Raw genomic sequence first — 5,892 nt, forward strand, 5'->3', positions numbered from 1 at the left:
CTTCTCACCTGGAAACAAAATGTTCTCCTTCCGCCATTGCATGGTGGTTCTATGGGCTTCTCCTAGTTCTTTGATTTCCCCATCTTCACCTGCAGGGTGCTCAAGCACCAACTCCTCATAATCTCTCAACACTTCATCCACCATCACAACAGCAAAGTCGTCTTGGACCGGACGGCAATGGTAAGTCCTTGTAGGTAAGAGGATGCCGACCGCCGCCTTGAAGGATAGGTTGAAAACTTTAACATGCAGCTCACAAGGACGGCTCTCAGTGAGATCATCCACGGGGGGGTAGCGAGGAGGCTCGACCACCTGGTCATCATCATCATTATCCACCTGCTGAGTGGAAGGCACGCTGCTTTTCCGGTGTTGAGATTGCAGCGAGACGATATCATTGAGCAATGCAGGATCTACAGCCTGCCCCTGAGCCATCTGGGATGTAAGTACTTGGGTTACTATGGTTAATTGGGATTTCATGGTGCTCATAGAATCCTCTAAGGACGCTATGCGATCTGTTTCCCTTACCTTTCTCCTCTCATGGCTTTTATCAGGATATCTCTTCCTTTCCGCAGGAAAGCCATACTTCCACGGAACTGAGCCTTCTGTGCCCCGTGTTCGTCCGCCGTGTTCTTTGTTCCCAAGGGCGTGTGTCAGCTCATCGTTCTCTCTTTCGGGCTGGAACCTCCCCTCCGCCACGTCCTTATGTGCTTGTTCCAGGGCTTCAATGGGCTGCTTCAGATGAGCTTTCTTATAGATGCACTTCCCTGTTTCTGGATCCAACTTTCCCCCAATCCCGTAGAACCACTCCTTCGACCGTTCGGTCCAACCGTGTGTCCCTAATCTGATCCCTTTCCTGGTCAGTTCCACCTCAGCTACTTGCCACTTAGGACGGTTAGCCTTGTATCCACCTGGACCCATAACTTGGTGATATTTCTTCAACGCAGCATTTGCCTTATTTGTTTCCGAACTTTTCTTAAATTTTTCTGACTCCGTGTTGTACTTCACGAATTCGTCCCAGTGATTTTTTACCTTCTCACTGTCCGGAGTCTTGTCTTTCTTGATAAGGCCGTGCAATCTTTTCTTGTGGTTCTTGAATAGTTCGGCCATCTTCTTCTTGGCAAAGTTGCGGACTGCCTTCTCCATCTTTGCCTTTTCATCGGCATCCCCCTCTGGAGGTACTATGTTCAAATGTGCCATGAGCTTGGTCAGATTGCTGTCTTTGGCTACATCATCGATATAAAGACCTTGAGCTTCTTCCTATGCAGACAGCACTAGTCCCTTCGGCTTGTTCCAATCTCGAACGGTGATCGGGACGTGGTCCCTAACAAACACTCCGCATTGAGCTATAAATCACTTTGCATGGTTCTCGGGAGCAATCGGTTTACCATCCTTAGCGATATGGGTGATGTCGTGCCTAACACCGTCGTCCAACTTTTTGGCCGGGCCTCGCTTCTTCTACCTTACAGAAGAAGTGCTCGATCCGGAGGGCTAAAAAAGAAATAATTCATCGTCAGTACAATTTAATTAGTTAATGCATCTAGTCGATCAGCAGCGGCTTAATTTATATACCTGGGTGATAACTACGGTTCCGGAGCCATTATGATGATCTTCTTCCTCACCGGAGCCATTAGGATCTTCTTCCTCATCATAGCCATCTTCTCTTCGCTCAATATTCTCCGCTCCCTCACCGGAGTCATTCAAAAAAGTTGCGGTGACATCGTCACCGCCATCATCTGGAATAACGTCGTCGTCGCGATCATCCAGAGTACCGTTGGCTATGAGGTCAGCCATGAATTTTTCTGTGGCTTCGTCTATGTATCCGTCCATGGTTTCTACAACGACTTGCAAGTTATATATAGGAACCATCATATGATCAAATTAAGGATAATACAGAAAACTGAAAATAAAAAAAATCATAATATTGTGCTAAATAAAATAACTTCACTACTTTTGTACTAACAACTATTTCTAACATATAATTTCACGACCGCGTTCCGGACGGTTCGGGGTCGACGCCGCGTTCCACGACCCCGGATCGATCGATCCGGATCGGGGGACGGGAACGACAGCGGGAGCGGTAGCGGGAATTGAACGTCCGTATTTTGGGGCACCGGCATGGGGCGCCGGCACTACCGGCATCGCCACGGACTCGGCGCTCCTCCTCTCTCTCTTCTCTCTATTTCGCGACCCTAACTATATGTCGTGACGGCACCGCCACAGACTCGACACGGCCACGGACTCGGCATGGGCCACGGACTCGGCACCGCCACGGTCTAGGTCATTGGCGCGCGCGGGGGGCGGCGTCGACACACTATTTTCTAACTTTTTTCTAACTAAAATAATTAAATCTAACTTGTTTTCTTACTATTTCTAACATAACTACACTAATTATCCTATTTCTAACTAAAATAAAAAAAAGATGAACTACACTTGTGGCCGGCCGCCGGTCGCCGGACGGAGGAGGGAGAGGGAGGAAGCGCGCCAAACCTGCGGAGGAGGCGCGGTGGTGGGCGGCGGTAGAGGCGAAGAGTGCGGTGGTGGAGGCGACATCCGCGGCACTGGACGGCGGGCGGCAGCGGGCCACGCGGCGCGCGCGGCTGTGCGGGGGAGGATGCGGACGGAGGGCGCGCGGCGGCAGGAGGGGGCGGTGGCGTCGGCGGCGGCGGAGGACGGCGTCAGCGGCAACAGGCGCGGCGGCGGTGGCGTGGGCGCATGGCGGAGCAGCCTGGCGGCACGCGTCTGTGCGTGTGCGGCTTTGTCTCCGCGGGATTGATTTCCGCGGAGACGAAGCGGTTGCACTTATACCCCCCCCCCCTTTGGTCCCGGTTCGTATTACAAACCAGGACCAAAGGCCCCCCTTTGGTCCCGGTTTGTAATACAAACCGGGACTAAAGGCCTATTTTGCGCGCGGCCTTTAGTCCCGATTTGTATTACAAACCGGTACCAAAGGCCAATTTTTTTTAAAAAAATTGTTCCCGCCTTATTTCAGATCAAAAAAAGGCCACGTACTGGCCACCGCCGTGCCACACGTGTCCACCGCCGCCACCGCCACCGCCATGTACTGGCCACCGCCACCGCCGTGTACTGGCCACCGCCGCCACCGCCATGTACTAGTTACCGCCGCCGCCGCCGCCACCGCCATCGCCACCGCCGTGTACTGGCCGCCGCCGCCACCGCCACCGCCATGTACAGGCCACCGCCACCACCGCCACTGCCATGTACTGGCCACCGCCGCCGTGCCAAACGTGTCCCGTCCCCGTGCCACGTGTCGCCTCCGCTTCCACGTGCCTCGCCCCGCCGCCGCCGACGTGCGACGTGTAGATGTCGCTTCCACGTGCCACGCCCCGCCGCTTCCCCGCGCCACCTATCGCCAAACTTGTCCCGTCGCTTCGTGTGCTATAAAGCGCCACGTGCGTGCGCAACCACACGTCGCCGTCGCCTCCGCTCATTCGTCGCCGGGATGCCGTCGCGCCGTCGCGGCTCGTTCGGCTTCCGTGGCGTCCGAGCGCGTCCGAATGGTAGGTTCTAGACCGAGATGCGCGCCGGTGGCTTCCGGCTCACGCTCGGCACGTACAACAGCCCGGAGCTGACGGCGCGCGCTTACGACGCGGCCGCGTGGCGATTTCGGCGGCGCGACATGAACTTCCCAGACGTCGAATCGGTAGAGGAGGCGGAGTTCCTCGCGTCGATGTTGTGCCTCGTCGACGACGAGGATCGTCGCCGCCACCGCCAGGTGCAGCGCCGGATCGCCATCGCCGAGCACGACGAGGAGTTGATGCGCCAGTGGAGGGCGCAGTTCCCCAACGACGTCAACAACACCGACGCGTTCTTCGCTGACCTCCGGGCACATCGCAGGTCCAACAGGCGCCACCGTCGGGCCGTCGCCGAGTTCGAGCTCGACAACCCGAATACAACTTGGGCCGTAAACGACCCTCGGTGGCACGACATTTGGACCGAGACAACCTCCAACGATGAGTAGATCGACTAGACTAGTTGTTTATCTATTTTAATTGTATTTTCAACAAAGTCATTGTGGCAGACGCTGATGATGAGAAAAGTTTCCTGCCACGACGGTGCACGGGAGGAAAAGGGCGGGAAACAATGGGCGGGAATAAAAAATTTATTTCGATTGAACTGGAATTAAAGTACAGAGCTCAACTGAAAATTAAGATACATGGCCAGATTCGACTATTCGAGTCATTCAGTCATACTCGTGCCTAGCCCTATAGTAGTCGCCACTGTAGTCGCCGTAGTCACCGACATCATCGTCGCTGGCATCGGGGTCGCGGTAGTTGAACCTCGGCGGGTGAGCACGCGTGGGCTGGGACTGAGGGTAGCGCAGGCGGGGGCCACGGTAGGCCATGACGCTCTCGAGAGTCCGGCCGCGCCACCACAGCTGACGGCCGGCCTCGTTGAAGTTCGAACGAGGCGGGCCGTCCTCCTCGTGCCTGGCAAGCGCACTCTGAAGCCGATTGATGAAGAAGATGTCCCAAGTCGGGCTGTAGTCGAGATGCCACTGGGGATTCCTCCGCTGCTATGGCGTGAGCTCGAAGTAGTAGTGGTTCGTGATGGCCATCTCGTGCACCACACCTAGAGGGACAGGAGGTACTGGTACGCCTCCGATGCTCAGCAACCAGCCGGTCGGGACGCGGTAGCCCAGTGGGCAGGGGTAGTTCGAGGCGCAAAGCGCCTCCGCCTTCTGGAGGGTTAGATATACGATGGAAGCCATGGGACAGAGTGATGAGGTTTGCAGATATGAGTCTAGATGTGATATGTAAATGGAGGCCAAGCCTACATATATATAGTGAAAAAATGGCGGGAGGACGAAGGCGGGAAGCAGTGGAAAGCGCGGGAAGAAAAATAGGCGGGAACGCAGTGGCGCCGGAAACTTATGTGGGGGAGGCTTATCTGGTTTCTGCATTATCTGTTGGGGGATGACCCCCGGTATGCCAAAGGCATGCCAAACCGGATGGTTTAGGCCACCAAAGTACCGGTTTAAAGGTTCCGGGTAGCGGAAGTTGATTCAGAGAATCATACCGGTATCCCAAGGAGGGCGATACCGGAACTAACTAAGAGTGTACCGGAATAACCGGTACAGGCTACACTGTAGCACGTCGGCAAAGACCAGTCAAAGATGCTCTCTAGAGCTAGAAGACAAAGATGAGCGAAGCACTTCAGCTTTAATCGAAGCCATGACGCCAAAGGCAGAGGATGACGTAAAAGGAGCCGGAGGTTGTCACGGCTTCTGATTAAAGACGTACCTGCATCACCGGTAGCTAAAGTAGCTTTATAAAGTAGTTTGTCTAGTCAAAGATCCCATTAGGGTTTCTAGGGTTCCTTCCCCTGTAAGCCATCCTCTCCCCTATATAAGGAGAGGGGGCACAACCCTTCGCGGGCACGGTGACTCTAGGTTACGAAGCTTGTACACAGAAACTTGTAAGCACTTGTGATGAAGAAATAGAGAGATCTAGTGATGTTCTTGTTCTTGAGTTCATCATCTTCTTCCTTCGGCCAAGGCCAAGTTCTTGAGGAATCCATCCGGAAACTTCTCCATCTATACCGAAAACCCTCCCCCGATTCCTCTAGCGTCCATTTGGCCCCAAGATAAGCCATCCCATGGCATCTGTCTGTTCCCCACGACGACAGTTGGCGCCCACCGTGGGGCCAGTAGCGGCGCTAGCTGGAGTTCATATTCGGGCGAGCCTCCTCACCGTCGGCGGCGAGCGTGTCGTCCCCACGCTCGTCAACCGCATCCGTGACATGCGCTTCATCAACGACAACACGGGATGCTTCTCCAACGGAGGTAAGTTCCCCAAGAACGGCCGCGTCATCAAGTTCGGGAGCATCCTCGTCTACTACGGCACCGTCCCCGAGCGCCAGTGCCTCTCGCCGGTG

This window comes from Lolium perenne, chromosome 4 (assembly GCF_019359855.2).
Source record: "Lolium perenne isolate Kyuss_39 chromosome 4, Kyuss_2.0, whole genome shotgun sequence".
In the NCBI taxonomy this organism is placed as follows: Eukaryota; Viridiplantae; Streptophyta; class Magnoliopsida; order Poales; family Poaceae; genus Lolium; species Lolium perenne.